At 37.2% G+C, this 25,987-nt stretch overlaps 1 protein-coding gene and 1 long non-coding RNA gene across 9 annotated transcripts in view; one reads left to right on the top strand and one right to left on the bottom strand.

The window, feature by feature from the left end:
• The window catches only part of LOC140696380 (uncharacterized), a 146,979-nt gene that overhangs the window by 639 nt on the left and 120,353 nt on the right, over positions 1–25,987 (bottom strand). For 5 of the 7 annotated variants that reach the window (XR_012072621.1, XR_012072626.1, XR_012072623.1 and 2 more), the window contains 6 exons: positions 17,055–17,153; positions 13,064–13,138; positions 12,684–12,808; positions 9,553–9,654; positions 621–718; positions 219–405 (listed from right to left, as the gene is read on the bottom strand). This is a non-coding gene — a long non-coding RNA (uncharacterized lncRNA). The remainder of the gene's footprint in view (positions 1–218; positions 406–620; positions 719–9,552; positions 9,655–12,683; positions 12,809–13,063; positions 13,139–17,054; positions 17,154–25,987) is intronic. The other 2 variants (XR_012072624.1, XR_012072627.1) reach the window with 2 other exon arrangements.
• Positions 1–25,987, top strand: part of FIGN (fidgetin, microtubule severing factor) — a 167,394-nt gene that overhangs the window by 67,588 nt on the left and 73,819 nt on the right. The gene's annotated exons all lie outside the window — the stretch shown is intronic.

The raw sequence follows: 25,987 nt of genomic DNA, 5'->3' as shown, positions 1-25,987 counted from the left end.
TTCCTTTGAGTGACTGACTGCGCCTTTTAGCACTTTCCATCTTTGTACAGGTTTAGTTTCGTCCTGCACATGTCCTTGAAGAAATGTAGCATCTTTCACAAAATTTTGTACAAGTGAAATCAGATACCAGTTTTTATTGCAGAACCCAGCCTACAAATGTTTCTCTTTAAAGACATTTTTAATAGAAACAGTAAGGTATAAATCAGTTAAGCAATTACCTGGACATTGTGGAAATGGGGCTTGGCTTGTTCTGTAGCCCCAGATGTTTCCAGATTCCAGTAATAACCCGGTCCAGATATTTACAGCTTAATTTTCTGTGCATGTGCACTTGTCCACAAATGGCTCCTATTTCCCGTTTTCTGTTAGACAACTGGGCCTCTTCGAAGTAAAGAAACTGATTTCAGCCTGGGTGATGACAAACATTAATGGTTATAATAAGTTGCTTCTAGAAACTTTGATCACTTAAAAAAAATACAGGCAAACCCTTAGAGGATTTTATACTAAGAAATAAAATAAATTATTAAATGGCATTTTCTTTTATGGATGAGGGTGGGGTGAATAACCTCTCCCCATCCCTCGAAATTATGTTTAGCCTTAATCTACTATGTGATAAAAGTAACCTTTTTTTTTTTTTAATGTGTCTTCTGGCACTGGTTGGGTTATCGTGCAGGCTGCTAGTTTTCTTTGCATCACTGCTCCACAGTTTTTCTTGGTCTTACTGGAAATTAAACAAATGAAAAATAATGATTGGTAACCATCTGCTGTGCAGAAATTTTACATATAGCAGTTAACTGTATTTTATAAAACAAGACCAAATGAGTGAATTATACTGTTGCCAGTAAATAGCAACATGCAGTAGAGTGTTCCTTTGGACAAAGCCAGGAGCATAGGGAGCCAGCATTTATTATGGGAAGTCAGTTGGTTGGGCTGTGGGACTGAATGTGGCCCAGGCGTTTATGTGTGAGTGTGTATATGGGCGTCTGTGTGTGTACTGCATATGTGGACAGAACAGTGGTTTCCTCTCTACCTGCTCCTGGTGTCTCCATTCTCACCCCCATAATTCCAATCAAGTAAATCTGAGTAATGTAGACACAAATGAATCAATTCAGTCATATCCTCCTAGATCTTTTTATTTGCTTAAAAAATAAAGCCAAAAAGCCATGCAGAATAAAGATTTGTGAAAGTATGTAGGCTTCAGGTCAGAATCATGTTTTTTCCTAAAGCTCTACATATTATGATGACTAGAGGCTAGCCAGTTTAGCTCTAACTCATTCTCTGGTCTTGGCCTCTGCCTAAAGAATACTGGAGATCGGATTGAGTATATGTCCAAAAGATATTGACAGGCAATGATTATTCATATAGTTGCTATTGAAGTATGGATGCTGTATTGAGGGAAGACATATAATGGAACAGACAGAAGTAGTTACAAAGAATTTATTCAGATGGACCAGGTAAGACCTGATTTTATAGTTGTCCATATAATCAGTCAATCTCTTTCTCTCCCTCTCTATCTATAAAATCTGCTTAGTATATCAGTGTACTTAGACATTCAAAACATACATATTCTCTCTAACTTTCATTTACTCGATACTGGGATTTTGCCATACAGCAAGAAAAGTTGTTTAAAATGGGCAGTATATTGAGTTCAAAGGACCCATACAGTTCATAAATTCTCTGGTGTCTACTGGATTTTTCATCAGGGAGACTTCCAATAAAAATGATCTATTTTAGAAATAATATTGTTTAGTAGGTTGAAATGTGGTGTAATAAAATTAGACCTTCAGTCTTCTAAAGTTACTACTTAGATGGCACCCTTGGGATGGTAAAATGGCTGTATAAGCAGATGAATCAGACAGTTCCACTGATGGGTACATTTGTCAGTCTCTGTTACAGATATAATATATTCTTATATCTGTAATCCTGACACTGTTACATCCAAATGAAATCAACATGAGGTTGTCATCTTTAAGCAAATATGTTAAGTGTTGTCTTTTGTGCTTTGGATTTGAAAGAAAGGGGCCCAGGGGAGGCCGCATCATGCAAATGGAACAAATCCCATTTCTTCTGAGCTGTGCTGTTTTCCCCTCCATGGCAGCTGGCTGTGTTATCTTTGTGTGTTTCTCTGAGTGCTGACAATTCTTTCAGTGATCTAAGTTAGGGCACATTAGAAAGTGGAAGCAGCTGTCTGTCGCTATACTGAGAGACGTGTTTGCTCTACTGCAAAGATGAAGGACCATGAATCCTTGACACACTCCCCCCCTCCCCCCTGTACTTTCCAACATGATCAACATTCAGACGCACAGATTGTCTGCTTGGACAGTTTTTTGTTCTGACTGACAGCATCTGGCATAGACAAATTTAAAAATACATAGCATGCCATGCTTGGAATTGGAACATCCCTTCTTTATTAATCTTCTCATTTAAACCATTCATTTACATTTCAAGAAAGGTTACAGCTTAATATGGTTGAAACGTTGATTTTTTTAAATGAATAACCTTCTAATGAAATGTCTTGAATGAGTATCAAGCAGCTAGTGTTCATTAAAAATTACACCCGATTAACACGGCCTTGAAAGCCTGAGAGGAAAGGGATTTCTTATTGTTTTAATCCACAGTGCAATCCAGTGTTTACCTTTCTGGCACAAAGCGAACAGAAATGATGCCTGTACTCGCAACACTTCTGATATTGAACACAACCATGATATCACCCTTAAGCCGACAAAACACTTGGCCTTGTTTAATCAGCTTTCTTTCACTCAGAAAACCTCCAGTGTTAAAAAAAAAAATTAACATCACCAAAATATGCCTCATTCAGATCCTCTCTCTCTCTCCATGTCCCACTGCTCCTCACCCCAAAATACTATGTCTCCTTGCCCAAATCAGGAAAAAAAAAAAAGCTGACATGTTTTCTGATGGAAAAGTGGTAGAAACACTTTTAGATTAAACATTCCCTCTGACCCCAGGATGGTGGATATACATTTATTTGTCTGCATTACTTTAGTAATAAAACATAACAGTACAAAAATTGCTGTCTTTCTCTGCCTCATGTCACCCCCTTCCAAACACACACACACTCACATTTCTTATCCATTTTCAATTCCACAGCCAACCTTAGCAACATGCTTGTCTAGCATTTATGTAAAAATAATATGAAAATTGGCCATATCAGTCAGTCTGTGGACTTTGAGTCCAGAGGTGGGGGTGGGATGGGGGAGGGAGAATCCTCCTTTTATCAGACATTTTAGACTTTTCACATCACTGCGGATTTCAGCTGTAACTACTCAACTGTGAGTGGGGCCACAGTGGTTCTAAGGGGTGTGTGGAGGGAGGGGCGGTGCAGAATTATAATTTTTGTTTAAAAGAACTCTTCAAGTGCTAGGTAGTAAATATGTAAAGCAAGTGTGCTGGTTAACTTGGAAAAATAGGCTACAGAGAGAAGTTCAATTAACAGTTGTAGGCAGAAGAGGGGATGTATTTCTTCAGCACATGTAAGAGGTCATTTGCTTTAGGATAAATTTTGACAAATTTCAGAGAGAAATAGATGCTGAAATAAAAGTGAAAACAGATTACAGCTTCATATCAAAGACACTTTTAGATTCTTGAATATGAGAGGGGAAAAATGACACATTTTTTATTCCATGGATTATATATTAGTTTTAAATTTTGCTATTTTGTGTGTTGTGAACTTCATTTAAGCTATTGATTTAAACAAAATAAATATTGGAAATTAATGTTATCTTTGAATCTGGGATCAGCTTATTGCTCCACCCCTCAACCGAGATCTGAGTTCTAAAATTTAAGGTAGATACTGTTTGGTTGCTGTTTTTCTTTCCTTTCCTTTCCTTTTCTTTCTTTTCTTCAAGAAGCTAATGGCAGGGAATCAAATCAGAGTAGATCTAGTTACAGCATTTTGATTGCCAGTAAATGTTTTATAATCAACATTTTAAATATAAATTACTTCGTTTGTTATTTTCCATTTCGATTTTTTTTTAATGACCAGGTTTTAAAGGTGGTGCCAGTGTGCGTCTGTGAGCAAACTGGGAATGGGTTACAGTACACAATTCCCTCGTGTAGAAAGCCAGGTTTAGCAGTAATGCTTTTAATCTGGACTTGTAGGGGATTCAGAGGCATCCATAGATCTGCTCCAGTAATTACCATACCCCAAGTGGCACTGGAAGAGACATTTGCCTAAAAACTTGATGTCTTCATTACGCTGTTTACATTTTAATTAGAAACATGGAAATTACTGATTCATACAGACAACTATAGTTTAAGTGGTTTCGTTCACCATCCAATAAATCATTAAAAAAAAAAACCCACAGTTGGCATAAATAGTTTACGAGGAATCATTCATGGGAATAATGTGTTGGCACTATAAGCTGCTTAAAATATGTTTTTATTTTTACCAGAGGTAGAATTTGCATTTAAATTAGAGAATGGCATTTTAAGTTGACAGTCATTTATGCAGAATACCACCCACATGCAAATACATGTATGGGTGGATGTGTATACTTTCCATGAGTTTATAGAGTTTTGCAGTATTGTGGATGTGCATATGTACCCAGCCTAGTCTATCAGTTTTTTAAATGTACATCCTCTTTTGAAATCCATTCAGCAGTGCTGTGGGTGTTCTCAACATGCACATCCATAAACACATCTTTTATCTGCTGGGTAATATCAAGTTGCACTAAGGAAAAATGTTTGTTTCTTGTCTGGATATGTCTCTAGAAGGAGCTGCTGTTGCATTTGTTCCTTTGTTTCCTCTTTCCTCTCACTTCTTCTCTCCCCTAACTTTTGCATGTACCTGTCAATGCTGCTGCCCTAAAATTGCTCACACTCTGAGCGGCTGGACTGAGGCAGGGTGGCTGTCAGAGTCCATTCCTGAGTCAGCAGCACATCCTTTGCCTGAATCTTGCGACAGTCACTCATCCAGTTTTCCCCTCCCCAGGGGACAAGCGTCCTCCTCGTCAGCGAGGAGGAATGACCCTTCTGTCTGGCATGCTCAAAATCCCGAATCTCTCCACTTCAGTGCGTGAGTTCAAATCCCCCCTCCTGGAGGCAGGGCTGGGACTCCAGCTAATGACTCCGAGATACAGAGGGTCAGCATGCTGGCAAGCTGGAGTACTGAGGCATTGTGCAAGCCGAGTTGTACATTTTTCCCATAACTCTAGACTCCTCTCCATCCCCTCCCCTCCCCTTCCAAACCCTTTATTGTAGATCAATATTATGCAAAAATGAACCAAGAAGAGCCACAGCCATTAAAAGCCATTTTTCTTTTCCTCATCTTTGTTAGAAGTTATTGGTCATGGCCAAAGGAGGCTCTGTTATTAATTTTTGTTGTTTATTGTTTTTTGGTTGAATGGAAGCAGTGAGTGAACATTTACATTATCTCACTGTAAAGTTCACATTTTAGGTCCATGCTTATTTTGCATTTTAGGCCCATGGGCTGTAGATAAAAATGAAATTTAAAAATGTTACAACAGAGGAAAAGGCTATACATAGGTGTTCTACTTGAAATGTTATAGCTGTCATTGTTTTAAACTTCTGAATGTGAATGTATTACACTGAAACTCCTGCTAAGTGCATGATGTGATTTCTGGGAATTTAAAGGGAGTGAGATGAATTCTCATGAGGTGACTTCAGATGATAAATTTTGTGCTTCATTTCTGCACCTTTTGGTTTGTCTTTTTTAAAGTTCTAGGGGGATGCCAAAGTTTTAAGACGCTAATCAGGTATTTTGTGCTGTCCATGAAATTTTAGATTTTAGTGAAAAGTCACTAGGATCATTTTCGTGGTCATCGAGGTAATTGGTCCAGGTAATCAGACTGGGACTTTTAAAAACAGTTACTAGTGCTTTGCATTTACCAGGCAGAGTCCCTGAGTACATCAGTTAGGCGAATAGTGAATTCCTGGGCACAGGCTCATTGGTTTGCTTTGCGGTGCCTCTTTTTTTCTGGGGGCGGGGGCAGGCACGGCACTTATTAGGTCTCTGTATTTCCTGGATGCGATTAGACACAATAGTCCATGCCTGTAAGGACAGAAACATGCTGCTTCCTTGTACACATGGCAAAATTCGAATAGTTCCGTGCTGTCTGGTAAATCTTGTCTGCTTTATGCAGTGTGGCCCGAAACAGTTGTGTGGTGAGGGAATGCTGGCCGCCGGCCAGCCATTGACTATGAAATCCTGGGTACCTGAGAGCTTATCAGTTCTTTTGCTTTGTAAAAGAAAAAAGTGATGAAAATGTTGGTAAACTGCCATGAAGGTTTAAGGCTGCTGGAACAAGGAGCCGTGTAATCAGATTGGAAAATGGAGCTCGAGATTCTCTGCATGGAGAGCAGCCGTCTGTGGACCCCGTGAGCTGCTGTGCAAGTGCCCGAGCTGACCACTTTGTTAGCAAATCAGCTTGTTTGCTGCAGCAGCAGGGTGGAAAAGACCAGAGCCGGTGATGGTATGTAACGGAGGGAGAGCTCTTGCATGGCACAATCTAATCAGCTTGCAATTAGCTTAGGCTCTACAGTCACCTTCTTAATTTTCTTCTTTCCCCCTTCTTTGTGCTAATACCGTGCACTTTAAACAATTAAGGAAGGGAAGTAATCCTTCAAGCAAATCAAAGCCATCCTTTAATTTTATCACCCTGCTGAAAAAGTATCAGGTGGTCCACTGGTCTTCATCAGATGCTGGAAATTCTCCGGCTCACTGTAGCATAGAGAGGGACTTTAACCAACTGATTTTTAAGATAATCTTTCAGATATCTTGGCAAGGGGGGTGGTCAGAAAACGGTACATCATTTAAACCTAGCATTGCAGTTAAAATTAATGTGAGGGGGGATTACAAATGCCTTGTGGCTTATATGCAGTAGTGAATCTATTTTATATTTTTAATAACCAGAGGTAGGGTGTGTGTGTGTATGTGTGTGTGTGTGTGCGTGTGTGTGTGTGTGTATGAAAGACAGAGATCTGTGTATATTTATCTCATCTGTAAAATCCTTTATGCTGCTGTTTATTTAGGCATTTCTATACAGCACCTTTCTGAAGGCTGATGACACAGCCACTTGTACTGATAATTCCACTATTTCACCTTTGGCAAACTTATTCCCTAAGGTTTAGAAGAACAAGGACTGCCGATCATGAGTTAGTTGTTAATCTTTTAAAATAAAATTCAGATCATGTGGGGGAGAGGTGAGAAGAGCAAAGCATAGGTTTGCAAAATCGGCGTAATAGTTTTATATATTACTTAATTAAAGGACAGCGACTTCTGAGATACAATTTTAAAAAGACCCTATTTATCCAAATAAAGTAAATCTTCCAATAATATTACTTAAGCTACCTTATATCAATTTTTCTCTTCCAGAGAGATTTTGCTAAAATATTATCCATGTTATGATATGTTTTATTAAGTGTTAGTCTTAAGGTGGAAAATGGGAATTATTTCATGAATGTTTACTTTAGAAAGCAGCACAGGGACTGATGATTAGAATTTGCTTCTAATGGTTATTAAAGAATTAATTACAATATTTTAAGTGATTTGGCTCCAAAATAGTCAATTCCTTTCTAGGGGTTGTGTTAACAAAAATGAACATAGCCATAATATTGTTGATATTTGATTACATTCATATATTCGAATTCTCTCCATGTTGTCAACATAAGAATTTATTTGCCTTTATTAAATGATTCAGTACTACTCTATAAACTCTGTCTTATTTTTCCCTTCAGCAAAAAAATTTCGCAATTTATAACCAATCATTTGGACTCAGGATTTTTTTTTTTTATTTAACAAATGATTCAAAAAGGTTAACTGTTCATGTACTAACGCTGTGAATGAAAGGTAGCATGACTTCTGTTTTGCTGTACTTATTTGACTATATGTCTTTTTGTCTTTGGAGGAATTGATTCAGTTTGATAGAAAATGAGAATAGTTAATATAAAGTCCATTTAAAATTACGTAAGCTTCTAAGTTTGTCTCGGGGTTTTGCTGGCGTTGCATCAGTGTGTTCTTTCTGTGTGTGTTTTGAACTTTTTTTGTCTTTAATTAAAAAATGGATTAAAAGAAACATATATCACCTACACACATCTTACACTGCAAAGATTCACTTTATATTCTTTTAGAGGACAAACTCCATTAGATATGCACTTACTGTACGTTGGATTGTAAATCTTACAATTTAATGGTAATTCAGTGAGCAGTTATTGCTTCAGTGGCCTTTTTTCTTTCTTTTTTGTCCCATCTCACTTGTGAAATAGGGTTACCCTTTACAAGTGTCACATCCATAGATTCATCTTTTGTACTTTGTAGTTGTTCCTGGCGCATCATTCTTAAGTTAAAAAAAAAAAGGCAAAGCGATGATGGAGGAATCATGTGGTGGGTGGGGAGTGTGGGGGGGGAGCGTGGGGGCTGTAGAATGAGGGGTATCATTCTTATGCCAGAGGAGAGAGAGACGGAAACAGAGACAGAGACCCAGAAAGATAAAGGAACTCTAGCAACAAATAACCCAGACCGTTAGCATTAGTCCCACAGATTAATCTCTTTTTCTAAATATGCATTTTCTCTAACCTCATTCTCAATCTAATGTTCAGTTTTCCATAACAGATTGCATTATGCACTTGAATTCCTGGAAGTAGTAATGGTATCTGATTGGTACAAGTCTCTTTGCCTTGCTTATACTATTAATATTCTTATCCTTTTTGGACACTGAAATACTTTTTTGTAGAAACAATATACACGTTCATAAAGAAATTATAAAGGGATTCTCCTTTTGAAGATAATGAGTTCTTTTCAGGAACTGCAGGTTACATGGCGCACAAATGAGCTCTAAGTGGGGGGATTTAAAGTCCTGCTACAGCATTTAATTTCTTGAGGAAAGGAGTTCAGTTCAAGGTTAGCCTGTTATTGTGGCACTGGCAACTACTTCTCGCGTCCCTGTTCTTCTGCCAGCAGTTCTGCACAAAAGGCAGTCATTTTTATTTAATACGCAGGGAGGTATTAATCACTGCAGTATTTTCTTGCAAAAATTTATCTTATCATATTCATTGTTTCACCACCCATGACAATAATAGGTGTTTAATTACTCAATAAGAGGCATTTATAGATTCCATTTTTCCTGTGTGCTGGACAAATGGTATTGATTTTGTACTCTGATGCAACATGAAACTGTATTAAACACAATTAGAATTCCAAGGCTGGTAAAATGTACATTTGTTATGGTAACTGGACTTGCTTTCAGAATCGGCAAGCATCTTCTAATCCAAGGCGATGCCTTTGGTGTAAAAAGGATATTTGATTTTATTGCTGCTCTGTGGCTAAAAATGAATGCTTTTTTTCCTCATGGGGTGTGTGTGTGTGTGCATATGCCTGTGCGCTAGCACAAGTGTGTAGGTTTTAGTTTTAGTAAAGCAATAAAGAGTTTGTATGAAATGAAAAGATTTGAAACGAATGGTTCTTTGTAGTCAGACAAACCATTGTGTACAGGTGAACACTGACTCCATGTAATCTTGTAATTGTGTCTCTTTAGCTAATGCTCTAGGTCTTTATTTTACCAATAAATAAGTTATTACCTGGGGTGAGGGCGGGAAGTGTACAAGATGAAATAGCACCTTCATCTCATGCTGGATTCTGGTTTACTTCCTTTTAAGGCGATGAGGAAGACCTCCAAATCCCTGTTGTGTCATAAGTTAAACATTGGGTTTTGTTAAAATTGGCGCTAAATAAAACCTTTCATTTAGCTGACACTATTATGTCACAGTCAGGCAGCATGAGATCTTGAACAGAACTAAACTCAATTCTGTTGTACAGCAAGAATTGCCTGGCTTTCACTTTACCTTGCTTTTCACAAGCATATTTCCACCTGCATTTGGTATATCTAAAACCATAATTTGAGAGGACTGTATTGTTGGTCAGTGCATTAATTAACTATGATTTTCAGATTTATTTTCTGTGGAGGAAGGTCATTTAGCCTTATCAAAATAAAAAGCAAAATAAACCAAGGACAGTCCAGAGGTTGCTTAATCTTCGTATTTTTCACGAAAGGGTAGCTTGTATCCTTGCTAAATCTTACTTTGTATTGCTTTCTAAAGACCATAGACCTCCATGCTGGAATTTCAGTTTGGGAGAGTTGTGTGGATGACTCCTCTTATCCTTAAGAAATGGAGGTTGTTCACTGATACAGTTGCTTTCTGTGTCAGGAGAGTTTACTTGTCAGAACTCTCATGATTACTACTGGAACATTAATTGATCTCACTACTTTGGCATAGAATTTTTAAAAATTTGTGTAGTAGGCACACAACTTCAGGGCAGATTTTACAAATACTTACCATTTGCTTCGTAGTACAGAAACAGTTGCAGGCAACTGTGTATTAGTTTTAATCGAACACTCTTAATTTGGTTAATATTTGTATTATTATTTTCCTTATGGGCTGTCATATGACAGCATATGTTAATATTTGTGAAGCAGTGAGAATATAAATATAAATAACAGTTTACATCTGGCTAGGGTATTTCTTTCTTTCTTTTTTTTTCCTGGAGCTTCCAGGAGTGAGAGAAAAAATAAATGGAACAGCCTACCCATTTTAAAACACCTTTCTATTTTTTGCTTGTAGATATGAAAAGAAAAGGCAACTTTGATTCCGGAAGCATGTGTTATATGTTTATTTTGCTTTACTGGGGCTGGGCAGGTGCTGGCAGGAGGGGGTTCCTTGGATAGTAGAAGCGGAGGTCTGTACAGTCCTGTGCAAATAGATCCTCGACCACACAGCAGATTGCTTCTTGTGCTCAACAGTTGGGTGGGGAACGCTGTAGTTTGTAACGTAGGATCATGTTTTGAAGGGGATGAAAGAATTGTAGAAATTTCCAAATCTTTGGGCTTTCTCCTACATATTACAACTGTAATTGTAAGGTCCCCTTGATTCTCTGACCTGGGTTGTAGGTGCCTAGTGATTTGTTTATAGCCTTTCCAAGTGAACTGTTTTGTGTTTTATATTTCTCCTTAGACAAATCATTTATTATTGAATAATTTGAGTGTAGTTTCAATTAAGTGAAAGATGATCACATGTAATTAGCTAGTTGCAAAGTGGATTACATAAAGAATTGGTATGGAGTCTGTTTCATGGCTAAAGATGACTTTTTAAGAATGTTTTCACTGCAGAGAGGAGTGTGTTGGTTGCTAAGGAGTGTCTGGGTTTGGGTTTGGACTGCACAGCCCACTTACCACAAGGTGGATGTGTTCCTTCACTGTGTTTGCAAAGGGTCAAGTTATGTGGTGGGGATGGAAATTCGGCTGTATGAGGAAGCTGAGTCCGCAGGTCGGCACTCAGACTGTGTGAAGACTTACACTCAAGCATATGTATGGAGAACTTCCATCTCCATTTTCATAGTCCTTTTTCTCAAACATATTTTTCACTACTGTTTAGAACCTTCTCTTATTTAAGGTAAGGCAGGAGCCTGGGTCTGATGAGCTTTTGGTTATTCCTAGCTGTAAGTTCTTTGATTCCTTACGATCTCAAATCATTCAGACACATGCAAGTATCTGATATGCTTTATTTTCAAGATGAGAATAGCAAAAATGATACCAAAAGGGGCTATAACAGATTTTATCTCTTATTAGTGAGGGGCTCAACCTCTCCTGGTGGGAGAATGCTAGGCACAGAAAACAAATGCATTTTCTTACAGCTTTATTTATGCTGTCACTTAACAATATGTCACACCCACCCTGCTTAAACTGACCAAGTATTTGACCAGACAAGCTGGTCATTTCAACTACGGGATCAATTGGAGAGACTTGTATAGAGAATACCTTGGAATCATCAGGAGGAATCTGTTTTGAGAACTTTACATTTGCTGTCTTGTCTCACAGAAACTTTCTATAGTCTTGTGAACAGTAAGTAGAGTCTATATGCAGCCGTTGCTTTTTAAGTTATTTGTATAATATGTAACTTCCAAATCCTTTTAACTTTCTTACTTTGGGGCAATATAGTACTTTGTTTGTGGGAACATTCATAGTCTCCAGTGTGTTCATACATCTTACTTTCTTTTCTTTTTTCTTCCCTTACGAACTTGCCCTCCTTTCCTCCCTCCAAACCTCGACACCGCCCACCCTTCCCTACAGTCTGCCCGGCAGCGTCCTCCTAACCTCACTTTTAGCAGTTTGAATAAAAAAATCGATGGCTATTAAAGCCATTTGGAACTTTTTAAAAAAGAGAAATAATATTTTAATTACTCCTGACATGCCAGTTTGAAGCCCATATCCTCCTTTATGACAGTTCAGTTTAGAAACTACATTGCTTCATTTCAGTAACTTTATTACCATTTGGCTCAGAGATTGCTATTTCGCCTTGGCCACAGATTTCATCAGTTGCCCGGTTCACCTTTGTCCGCACTATACTTGTGAAATGACCTCGTCCGTTAGTGCTTGTCAATAGTAAATTGCTATATTCTGTGCCCAGAAACACGCCAAATGACTACAACTCTTTATTGAATGACTGAGTTTGTGCTTAATTTTTTAAAATTAAAACTTAACTGGAATCATCTTAATTACCACTTAATAATCAGTTAATTAAGGCACTGGTTAGGGTCAGCAGTCACAGACATTCCTACTGGTGGTAGGAATGGTGAACAGGGGGTAGTGTGTGGGTGTCTATATGCCAAGTATGTTTTCTTTGGTGTTTTTTCCCCCTCTAATTTTCGTACTTGCCTGTCAAAATAACAAGTGTGTGAAGTACTTGAGGTTCAATTTTTCTGATGACATCATATTCATTTTCTTTCTGAGAATTCTCAACAACTAAGTCATCTCTTCATTGAAGCACAGAGAAATTGGTGCTGTTGTAATATACCAACAAATAGGATTCAGTATTGAAATGTGGCTTTTTTCCTTAAAATAATTATCAACAGAATCTTAAATATAATTTTCTTTTAAACAAATAACTCAAACAGTGTTTAGGGGAATACTCAGAAATTTATGATTATATCAATACTGGATGTAGCTCTGTTAGATATTTAATTTTCTTAACTATAAACATATACTTTTTTTCACTGTAAGATTTACATGAAAAGAAAAAAATGCCCACTGGTCACCTCTTTTCACAAATAGTTTGGCTCTTTTATCTCCTTAACAAAGCTTTTGCCATAAATAGGTCATTACTAAGTTGCCTGAAAATGAAGGTAAAATAAAGGATTAGTATTCTTGGAAATCTCATTTTTATGAAACTTACGATTACCAAATATTACTGTTATTTTCCAAATGTTGTTTGACATGCACTTAGTTGTGGCTGAATAATTCCACAAAGATTATTTTAATCTACTAAAAACACTTAAATTCCAGATTCTATCTTGTTTGTATTTTTAATCTTCTTTGTTTTTGTTTTGCCCCTGTATCTTTGAAATAACCTGTTACCAGACAGTTTTCCTACTCAAATAAAATGAGGCATAAATTGTTGAAGAGAGTAATTCTGACAGATAACCATGGTAAGCCTAGTTGTTTGCCTAATATTCTCAATGTCCTGAAATAAAAAACGACTGAAATTTTATTCCTAAATAGAAATTAAGAATAATTGTTTCATAATTATACAACTGAATTAATGTTAGGCAGTGAAGACAGGAAAGAATCATTAAGATTTCTCCTTCCACATGCAACTGATGTGGTGCTACCATTGCTGTGACATTCAAGAATATGAAAGTTTTCATCAATTTGCTTATACCTTTGGGCATATTTGCTATATATATATTTGCTATATATATATTTGTTTTAAATGAGATTATTGTTCTAGGAAAAAAAAACTTAATAAAAACCTGTTTGAAATTAAAATTTTGTCAGAATTTCAGCCATTCAGAGATTTCCTTTGTGATGCACAGTAACTGACATTTCAACGTTGCCCTTCTTCAAAGATCATGCTATTTAGGTGGAATGCAGCTCAGGACATATGCAGTCTGAATGCAATTTTTTGGGAAGATATGCAGAAAGCCGTATTGTGAATTTTTTCTTTTAAATAGTGTACTTTAGGTTCACCCTACAGAAATAAAAATTAGTATACGCTAAACTAGAAATAAATATAAATGTTTTCATCTGTTAGAATCATTGTTTTTAGGTTTGTTTTACTTGATGGTACTTAAGTTTCCCAATAAGTGGAATAGTCACATTTAATACACAGTATTTGAATGTAATGTTTGTGCTTATTAATAATGCCACAGTCTAAATAAAACTATTAGGCCACCACCTTTTACATCCTTGGTTTTACCTTGCTGAATGTTTGGAGCAAAGGTTCAAGGCATTTCTTTTCATGTACATGATCAGTACCTGCTATTAATCAAATTCTAGTTCTTTTAAAAAAGAACTCATTTAGGAATAATAATAAGTAGAAAGCACCAACATGGACAACTACATGAATTGTGGGTTCAAATTTACTGATAGATAAGTTAAACATTAGAGCCATGAAGTGTAAAGTTTGTGTAGCATTTAACAAGCCTTGGAAGAGCATTAAAAGTAACTTATGTGTAATATGCAATACTAATAGAGCTTCACAGAGCCCCAGAGGAAGCTGCAAATGTAATTCAGCATGCTTCAGGCTGTCTGAGATGTTGAGATTATGCTCCATGAAGACCAAAATAAGATTTCAACAGGGTTTTCTTGCAACCACGTAAATTCTCCAGATGAGGAGAAATGAAAATATACTTAAAATTCTGGCAGCTTAAAAATGCACACATTTATAAGTGTGATGAAAATAGATTTAAAGTTTTTGTTTTCTCTGTAGCGGCTGGCATATTTTAACTGGATTTTATTTTAAACCAGTTATATTAAAAACTACATGTGCATAGTGCCCTTATCTTCTCACTGTGTTAATGGAAAAAAGGTTGAAGAAATAAAGAAGAGAAAAGGCAAAGCATTAGAATAAAAGATTTTAAATGCTGCTTGAGAGTTGTGGGGAGCAATCTTGCATCGTATCTGTTAGGATTGACCCAAAAAACCCCAAAACAACAATAAACAAAGAGTTTATATAGTGTTCTTTTTTTTAGAAGTGCCCAATATTGTTGTCAGCATACACACACACACACACACATACACACACACACACATACACACATACATGTAGACATAAACATATATAAACTGCTAAAGCCAATCAAGCACACATACACAGCGGGCTGTAATTAAAACTTTAAGAATCAAGTTCTGCCATTATCTGGTAGATAGGCAAAAACACAGCCTCTCTGGATCTGTTATTCATCTTGAAATGGATGACTTGCATTTGAAGATTTCTAAATATTCTTCCATCTCTAAAGCACTATGAGGACCTAATTTTCATTCTACGAAGTTCCATTTGAAAAAATTTAAGAACATGGAAACTGATACTCAGTTTTTCTGGTGGAGATCAGCTGTGCTACAGACAGTATTGAACAGTATGTTATTTCTTAGCGTCTAGGAGAGTGGTTCCCACACTGTGAGCTGCAGACCTCTGAGGAATCTTGGACTTATTGCGGTGGTTTCTCAAATTCACATGTGCACCAAACATACTTTTGTCACACATATATTCTACAGTTTTTTTGGGCATCTCTCTTGTGGTATCTCTTGTGATTAGAATAAAAACATATGTTTGTTTGGAGATGATACAAAGGTATCATAGAATTCACTGTGGTTCTTGGTCATTATTTTCTCCATCAGTGGATGCTAAAAGTAAAATCAATATCTTGAATCTGTGAGTTTTTTTTAACATTAAAAAGAGGGGAAACCAGTAATTTGAGATGAATGTGTACTCACTGGAGTACATTAATTGCATATAATGTGAACTATTAAGCATTAGCCTGGAAGTTGTTCCATTAATATTTTTCCAAGGGCTTTGGAATATTTTATTCCGTTTGAATACCTATTTGGGGTTATGGCTCCATTTCCTGTCAGAGTACTTGAAATATTCCATTAGCTTACTGTTAGTAGTTGTCTTATGAACTCCTCCTAATGGTGATTAATGACTGCCATTTGTTGAGTGTTTACTAGACACTGTATGTGTGTGTGTGAGTGTGTGTGTATATATAGTATGTGAATATTTTTTCCCATTTAATAGATTAAGCTATTAAGGCAAAAAGACTTTAGGTATCTTTTTCAACTCCTCATAGCCATTGGCAGAGATGGGAGTCAAAATTGTTCTATGCAACATCATCAAAGTCCACACAGTGCCTGTGGCAGAAATTAATTTCAGATATAGCTTAAAGGCACATATAGGTCCTGCAAAGAAATGGCTGACAGTACGGTCCACATTCTGAAGCACTGGTGTCATCCTCATGACAGAATTGCCTCTTTGTGCCTCAGTTTACCAACCTCTGAAGCAGAGAAACATTTTATCATTTCATTTTACTTTTCTTGCTAGGATAATGTGTGAATTAGTTAATGCTTATAAAGAAGTGATTTGATGAAGGGAAAACTCTATCTAAATGCTAAGTATTATTTATTATTCATGTAAGCATATTACTGTACCCTTCAATCACCTTTTTTTGGATGTTTCAAATGGGCAATTACTGTCTCTTTGTGTAAGGCTTTTAAAATTTTTAATTTAAATTAAAAGTTAATCTAATTTAGGAAAACTGCCAGCTGGAAAGGAACACAGTTTTTTTTTCCCCCCCTTCCTTTCCAAACAAAACAGCAATTCAGAACAGACTCTTTTAATATAGTAATGTGGGTCGGCTTTCCTGGGCTCGTGGTATTAGGAAGGAGGGCTAATTAGTAATGGCTGCTTTGTAATGCTGGGAATCTATGTGTTAGGATTAGAGCTGATAATAGATCTGATTAGGTGGAATTAACTGATATTTAGAAGGATGGAGATTCCTTTGTTTATGAAATCTCCAGTTTGGGGGTACAATGTATAGCCAAAGTGGCTGAATCCTTGAAAGCCAGTTAATGTAGCTTTTCCACAATACAGTGGCCAAATATGACCAGGGCCAGGAAGCAATGAGGGTCATTTGAGCTCAAGAAGACCTTTGCTTCTTAAAACCTTACTATAAGGAGCCCTACAAATAGTGAAAATCAGAGTTCAAAGATCAGAAATGTCAAGTATGCTTTAAAAGGAGAAGACATATTTACCTCAGCTCTTCAGTTAATATCTAGCAATCTTTGATGGGAAAATCCTCCTGTAACTCTCTCTTTTACAGGCCTGTTGACTGAAAAGTAACTGGTTTCCATCTGAGGATAGAAAGTGAAAAACGTATCATTAGAAAAAAAAAAACACTGATTCCTTAAATTCTTCCCCTACACAAATATGCATATTCAACTTTCTTTTTAAAATAACCCATTTTAAATATTCCCTAGCCCTATTAAGTTTTAAGGAAGTATGCTTAGAAATCACATTATTCCCTTGCGCAGTTTCAGTTACCCAGCAGTATCATTAAATCCTCTGGAGTGATTCCAGTCCCATAAAAATTAGGGACCCCTTTACATTGTTTCCATATTCAAATAGAAATCTTTTTGCAAGTTAGTAATTAAAGTATTTAACCTCTCTCTCCCTCCATTTATTAGAAAATTCTTTTTTCTTTATTTTTTCAATTACGAAAAACTGCTATAGCCAATCAAGCATTTATTTTGATAAACCGCTTGTAACAGTCTCAGCTAAACTCTGCAAATACAAAAAAAAAAAAATCTAAATAATCACCCTGAGCAGATTTTGCGGAGACCTTGCTCAACCTGTTCAGGGATAATTATGCCGAGCTTTTAGTGTGGGGCAAAGGAAAACATAAAATTAAAGCATGAAAGAAAGTCTACCTATTTTGAGAAAATACTGAGATAATTGGTACTCTTTTTATTACCATTTTATTATAGAAAAATATTGTCTTGCCATGAAATACAGGTTTACAGCAGTGAAATAGTACTATATGGGGTTGAGAGAATTTCTGTGTTAGATGGATTGATTTAAAATGTAATAAAAATAGCAAATTGCTAAATAGTCAAGTTAGAGTTCATTATTTAAATGACTTTTTTCTCTTTTTAATCATATGATGTTCATAATTGCTTTGTTTCTGACAAGTACATTATAGGGGCCTTTTCTCTCTTTTCTTTTTTCTCTTTCTTTTTTTCTTTCAGGGTAGCCTTTGGTTTGGAGCTATGACCATAAACTTTTTTTGAGAAATGGAGACATCAGGATGGTAGCATCACATGCAAGGGCTAGAAGGAGAAGACAGTAGACAGAGTCACAGTGTTGTAAATGGTGGCAATATGAAATGTGACTCTGATAATGGTTCCGTGGTACTTTGGAAATTTACCTCTTTGGTATGTGAAGGTGACACTGAAGTGTATGCCTGAACAGAATGTTGTGTGATCTATAGTTTTTTATATAATGATTATCAGGGTATATCCTGGTTTAGTAGGTCCTGAAGCTTACACACATGGGCACCGTTTTAAGAATAATAGTACAAACTAAAAATATCAAACTAGCTACAGGTGTTGGACAGGGCCAGCACTAGTGAGAATTCCTTAAACTTCAGCTTCATTAAGTTTCATGGTAGATCTGCCTCTTTGATTACATACATGATGACAGAATGGGTATTTCAAGTCTTCATTTTGACCACATTTGTTAGATTTGTATTGATAGATATTCATGGCTGAAAGGACAGGATTGGTTCTGTTTTTAGAAATGTTACTAAGTACTACTCTCTGTATTATTGGCATAATGTTAAATATTACAGGGATTGGGGGTGAGGCTGCAAAATTTGAATGATTCAGTCCCAACAATTTAAAAATTTTATACCCCTGTTGATAGACTATGCTTCCACCTGAAGGTGGTAAACTCTGATTAAACTGAATTATGTGGAACTCATACTAAAGCCACACAGGAAAGAGAGACCAGCATTGGCTAAAACATTGTTGGAAATGTTAATAAAAATGTGGACATTAGTAACACTAATTAAAGCAGGAAGATGTTGGTTAGTGTTGAGCAATCCTAGCGGGAATGAAAAGTATCAATAAAGGAGGTGACCTTCATTTGGCTGCCTTCACTTCCACAATGTCACAGCTCCAAAGGAGCCTCCCACATGCCCCTTCTGGGTCTGCTTGGGAGCCTGTGGGTGGGAGCTCCCAGTACTTAGAATGGCTTCTCTTGTAGCCCTTTAGTTTCCAGGGAATCATTGGCAAGTGCTCCTGATTTGTTGGTATTTTTATACTCCTAGCTTCTAGTTAGACTAGGCATTCATCTTTGGTAGTTGTTCTGTATGTGTGTGCTCTCTTGTGCTTTGAATCAGCCCATACTTACTGAGTAACTGCAGGGTATACAAATAATGTTAAAGATGATAATAATGCCATCTTACTTTTGGGTAGCTGCTTACAATTTATAAAATACTTTTGCGTCCATTGCCTCCCTTGCTTCTCACAATTCTAAGACGTAGGCAGAGTAAATGCTATATTCACATTTTACAGAAGATTAAAACCAAGGTTAGGGGACTTTCTCTGGGTCATACAATTAAGTGGCAAAACGAGGACTTTATAGAGATCTGACTCAATAGAGATTTTTTTTTAACATTCACACAAAGTCTGCAATTCATTAGATAAGAAAATTTTTTTCTTCTTAAATACATATACATCTATATATATAGATATATATTCTCCTAGTAACTGTATTATAAGAAAGTGTTAAGAAAGTATCTAAATAAAACAGCCAGTGAAGAGTTGCGTATCTAAGTGAGCGTTTCACAAATATCAATTAGTTACACTATATAGACATACATATACACGTTCACACATATTGAGCACCTAGAGACTGCAGGCTACTGTATAGGGGACGATATTAATTGATGATCATGACTGTGTGTTGTTTGGAGCTATGCTTTCCTGAGAAGACAGAACTATCTGAGGGAAAGCCATTAATGATTTTAGATCCTCTACTTCTCTGCTTTCGAAAAATGTGATCCCAGACTCAGAAACATTTCTTACCCTCAAATGGAATGTTTTCACATACCACACTGTTCCATTTCCCTCTTCCAGTTGCCTCCATTGCTTGTAACCTTGTCTGAACTCTTCCTTTTCTGCGTTCTCTATAAATCTACTAGTCACCACTCCCACAATATAGCCTATTTATGACAGTGCTGCAACCCAGTCTCTGAATTCTGGATTTCATCTTCTCTCATCCACACTGATGTGTTCTGAAACTAGAGCTTTCCAGACCCTTCTGAGTTCTCATCGTAGCCACTCTGCCACAAACTCTGCTTCTTGTTATCCTATTAAAGTATATTTCACAGCTCTGCCCCAGTGTCCCCTTCCTCCTTCCTCTTCTCCAAGTGAAACTGCTCAAGACCTCATTATTCACATGCTTCCAAATCTGCACCTTTAACAGCGTTCCGCATGATTCAAACAGCCTCCCTTTTTTGTCAGATTGGAAAGTCTGCCTCCCTGATGTCAATGTGGTAGAATTATTTGCTCAACATATTTTGTTTCAAAAAGAACAAAGACAGTTCCACAATTTTACAATTAAAAACAATGTCATCTAATAGCTTATTGGATGCATGGCTTATATAAAATGGCAGTATAAGGAATGATGGCATCCTTATTTTAGAATCAGTTTCAAACCCCTATGGTCTGGTTTTAAAGTCCATATTATAACCCACATTGAGCCCAGTGCCCTTTTTTTTCTCTTTCCTTCTATAACTTCCATTTTTCTCATTTTCCCCCTTTAATTTTCATACAGCCAAAGGGTAGTACCTAAAAACAGCATGTTCCTAAAGTAGATGAACTCACCCTACACACCTGAAAATTCAATATATATACCAACTTATAAGTAGATGACAGAGCATGGTTATTTTACAAACAGTACATTCATTTTATAAAAGATTTTTTCATACAGTTTTGAATATCAGGTATCTCTAGTATACTAACATTACCAGATTTACTAAAAATATTTATGTACAGCTATTTAGCAATTAATGTTCTATTAAAAATGCACCACAGACTCTGATATGGTTTCTTTCCTAAACTAATATAGGAAAGAAACTTTAATTGAATCTTAATTTTCTCCCTGAACAGAATTTTCTTAAACCCCTGATTTCTGGGAAGATGTACCATTAGAAAGTAATAGTGATTTTTTGCTTCATTTTTTTTTTTTAGTTTTTTAAAAAGTGTTCTAAATGTAAAACATTTGTAAAGCAATATTAGAAATTATATTTATGCGAACACATAATGACTCCAACACACTCAGAATACCCTACATTTGAGAACACTAATTTAAAATTGTATTATTTTGTTTGCTCAACAATTTTTCATGTTTAGATCACATACTTCTAAAGGACAATTACATAGCTGTGTGGCTCTGAATGTGTACGTGGTTGGCATGTCATTTTTTTTTCCCAGAAAAACCAGTATAAAATGGCATTTTGGGTTGTTTATGGTTTTAAAAAGTTATCCTGGTTCTTAAACGTTCATTTTAATTTTATAAAATACCTGGCAAAACCATTTCTCCATATCTGCTTTGTCCTGTCCTAACAACTAACTTTTTCCTTCTTTCTCGATCTGTGCTTTGTGAAATTTGTTTTCCCAAAGGTCTTTATTTGCCCAGTTTCCCAATGCATAACTATTGTTAAGTTCTGTATCGATGGCGCTTTAACCCATTTATTCCTGAAGGGACCTTTGTGGCAAGTTTAGGTACATTCCTCCCAGAGGCAGGGAACAGGCCTGACCTCTGGAGCGCTTTCTCCTCCCTAGGGCTCTGGTGAAACTCTCTATTACTTTGTCAACATCAGGCTGCCTCCACTACAGAGACAAAAACAACCCAAATTCCTCCAGTGTGTTTTACTTCTTCTCTGATAAAACAAGAAAACTTTATGTGCAAGTCTCCTTCAAAAGCATCCTTCTTGCTGACAGGAACTTAAAATATCTAACATTATTTTAATTGCACAATACTGGCAGGCTCTGGTGTGAAAATTCTGCATGTTCCAAAAGTTTGTTTGCAAGTGACTGAGGGGTAGACTGCGGCGGGATCCCATAGAAATACTAGTTCTCCTTGTGGTTAGTGTTCCTGTCCGGTCTACAGGAGTTTTGTTTGTTTGTTGACCTGTGTTATGGTATTAAGAGACTTTACCATCTATTCTGAATTCTGTGTATTCGGAGTTTCAAATTAGCAATTAGCAAGCAGAGAACGTGGCTTCCTTCCACTCTGTAGCTTGGGTAACAGGAGGGAGACTCTCACTGGCTCTGTCCTTGGTGGGGGTGCCCTGGAAATAAGACCTGCATTGTCTCAGCTTCAAGGCCTCCCTATCCTGGCCTATCCTGGGGCAGGGATTCTCAAGGAGTGGAGTCGTGCCAGCAAGAAGGATTTGAATAAATGGGGGTGGAGGGAAGGGGAGGTAATGAGCGCAGGCTGTCTACGCCTTCTATCTCTTCTTTCCCTAGCTTGCCATCCTCTTGCAATCCCATTCTCTCTCAATAACTTACTGAAAAGGTTCGGGATGAGCTGTTAAGGGACCTCCCAGGGAAGATGGAGAGAGGGCAAGAATAACATTAATCCTAACCCAAACCCCTATATGTTGGGGGGGGTGAACAGATCCCCTTTGTAGAACTTGAAAATGAGCCTCCAGGAGGTTAAATAAGCTGCTTACCGTTTCACAGCTAGTAAGGGGTGAGGCAGGATTCAAAAGCATGTCTTTCTCATTTCAAAGCTTATGCTCGCTCAGGCAAACAACATGGCTTTACACAATGAGCAGGAAGGGAGTGCCCCTTTCCATTTATCTCCCTTTTTCTTTATCTCCCCTAACGAAGGTGGTAGGGAAATGGAGTGACAATGAGAGAGATTGTGGGGGAGAGAGAAGGCAAAAACCAATAATAATAATAACAATAGTACTTATTAAGCATATATGATTTGCTCAACACAATTTTAAATGCTTTACTTCTGCTAGTTTATGTAAAATTTTCCTCAACTCTGTGAGGTTCAGCAAATGTTATCTCCATTTTACACACGGGAATACTAAGGCTTGGGGAAAGTAATTTGACCAAGATCCCATGATTAGTGTGTGGTGGAACTGTGCTCCACACCCAGCTCTGAGATTTCACAGCCCGTGTTCTGGTACTGTTCTCTCAATACCCTTCCCTTGCCCTCCATCTCTGGCAGCCCAGACCGGAAGGAGGGCTGAGGGCAGTGCTCCAAAGGAAGGTTTGTGTGTTCATGTTTTAAGAAGAAGTTAGCACCATTTCTTTCTTCCCTGTTTAGTACTTTCCATCTTCTCCCCTCCTGCTAAAATCCAGACATCTTGATTTCCCTTTGAAAGGAACACTGTGGCTTGACTGTGGGTGGGAAGCCCACCTAGTGGCAGGAGGTTCTTCATATATGAGAATTATGTATGTGGTGGGGAGCGGGGAGGCCAAACCATTACTAGCAATTCTGATATTTTTGAGATACAAGCATCAACAGAGATAGAATCAATCTGCTATGAACAGGACCTAGATAAAGGGTGGACAAGGGTAATTAGAAAGATGGGATTATAAAGGAATGGGTCTGGTTTTTCTCTACTTTGTGAAATCTAGCTCATTACATAATAAGCACATCTCACAGGGTGAGGCAAAGGGACTCAGGAGGATAGAATCCAGCCACATGGGCATTTGGCATTAACAAACAAACCAATAAGATCTTAAATGGTTTTTACACTTGAGTATCACAGTTTAAGACTCTTAGGATGTTTAAATAAATCACTCTTTGATGATTCTAAGTTGAATGAATCCAAACTCTTGCAACATCATTTGTCTGGAATTCACTCAACATAAGAGCTACCTTCTTGTCAGTTACAAAATTAAGTATTCCCTGGCTTGTGTGATGCTCTTTTTTTAGGTATATCAGGGGTCAGACAGATTCCATCCACTTACTCATTCTTCCCAACCAATTGTGAGTATTTGCTCTGCGCCCAGTCCTATCCTGGAAGCCACTGGGAAATAGTTTCCCTACTCATAGATCCTGGACAGGTTTGTTGGGGAAACAGACATGTAACTAATCATAATACAAAATGTGCTTATGCTGTACTGGGGAAGCACAGGGCTTAAGCAGGAGCCCTAAGGTTGGCTACAGGTTCCATGATTTACCTTGCATCTTGGGGAATTTTCTTAATCCTTTGTATCTAGTTCTTTTGTCTAACATGGAGTAATAACCAGTTTCTCAGGGGGTTATCAGATGAGTCAAATGACACAGTGTATATGAACACTCCTAGTACTCTTGCTGGCACATAGTAGATACTCAATAAGTTACTGAATCTCAGCAAAGTGTTCTGGGATTATGGAAGAGGAGGCAATTCACTACTTGGATAATTTGAGCAATAGTTCTTCAAGAAACTGTCATTAGAGGTAGGCCTGAAATGATCAGTAAGAGATTGCCAAGTGGAGAAAAAGACAGAAAAAGAGAGCTGTTATAAGCCATTTACTTGTTTTCTCATCTATTTCAAGGGATAACCAGGAAATACTCTGAGGTTCAGAAATATCTCACCAGATTTCATACTAATTTTTAAAAAATAATAGATTGTGGCATACCACTTAACATCTGTTCTTATTAAGAAATTGTTCCTGCTGAGGGATCTACTATTATCATTAACTGTCTTCTTCATTTTAGAAGAGTTTTTTTTTTCTTTTTGTATGTTCATTTGGCTTCTTCATTCAAGAAACATTATTAAGAATCTAAGATGTACTAAGCATTATGCTGGGTGGGAAAAGGTCTCCATCCTTGAAGAACTTAGAGTGTCTTGGATATAGAGCAGACGTGTGAACAAGTAGATTACAATATGAACTGGTAAGTGCCATGATCATGGGGACCATCCCTCCTAGTTTGCCTGGGATGGTAACAGTTTATACCTATTATCCTGTCATAAGTCCTAATAATCTTCTATCATTCTCAAATGTGTCCTAGTTGAACAATAAATTTTACGATCATCTGAGTAAAAATATGGGTGTGTATAAGATATTTTGCATGTATGTTGAAGGAAGTGTGACAGACTCTTAAGGAATTAAGGATGACTTTCTCAGAAAAGGTAAATTTTGAGCTGGAGTAAAATGCTGGGGGATTGTTCGTCAGAGAAGGTAGTTGGAGGATAGAAGGAAGCACATTCTGCATAAACTAGAGATGTTGGACGGTATTAGGTGTTCAGGAGACAATGGCAAACAAAAAGTTCCTTGTGACTGGAGCATTGCAGGGTTTGGGATTAAGTAGTAGGAAAAAATTTTACTTGAGCAGGGGAGAATGAAACCAGATTTTAATGATTAAGGAGTGAATGCAACTGGGGGAAGCTGAGATGTTAAATATAGACACTTTTTAAGGAATTTGGCAGTAAAGGAAAAGAGCGACTAATGTGGTAGTTTGAGACGAAGAAAGACAGAACTTGGACATTCTTGAAGTTGACGGTGGAAGTCAGAAGAGAAGGGGAGCAAAGCACAAAAGAGAAAGGGGTGAGTGAGGGCTTGACATCTCAGAGGAGGTGGGAAAATGCAGTCTGGTGCCCAGGAGAAAGGGCTAGCCTGTGAAATAGAAAGGCTAGGAGATGATGGAGGTAGAGAAGTTCAGAGTAGAGTTGTGGGAGAATCTGACCTGACATTTTCTTTATTTGGTGAAGTAGTAAAATGATGAAGCATGGCAGGTAAAAGAAATGGCTAATGTTTTTTGCTCTTAGTCTGCTCTGACTCAGTAGACATGGGCTGTGCCATCTTGGACAAGTGATTTTACTTTTCTGGACCTTAATTTTTTCAAATCTAAAGTGAGGGGTTGAACTAAAGCTTGTAAGTTTCCATCTCGTTATGGTTCTGCATTTTATTAAAGTGTTATGAGAGGCTAAACCAGTTACCTGCATCCACCCCCCCCACCCCCCACACCTACCTCATCCTGCAAAAGAGAGGGTTCCATAGTCAAGTAAGTTTGGGTTACATTTAAAAAGATTTCTTTACAATAGGACTTTTCAGAGCCTCTAGAATGCTAATGTGTATTAAGAATCTTAAAGAGGAGTTTATAATACACAACCGTCCTCAAACTGATTTAACTATATAATCTAGTATTCCATGGAATATACTATGGGAAA

Source organism: Vicugna pacos, chromosome 5 (genome assembly GCF_048564905.1).
Source record: "Vicugna pacos chromosome 5, VicPac4, whole genome shotgun sequence".
NCBI lineage: Eukaryota > Metazoa > Chordata > Mammalia > Artiodactyla > Camelidae > Vicugna > Vicugna pacos.
This window is presented reverse-complemented; position numbering and strand designations above follow the sequence as displayed.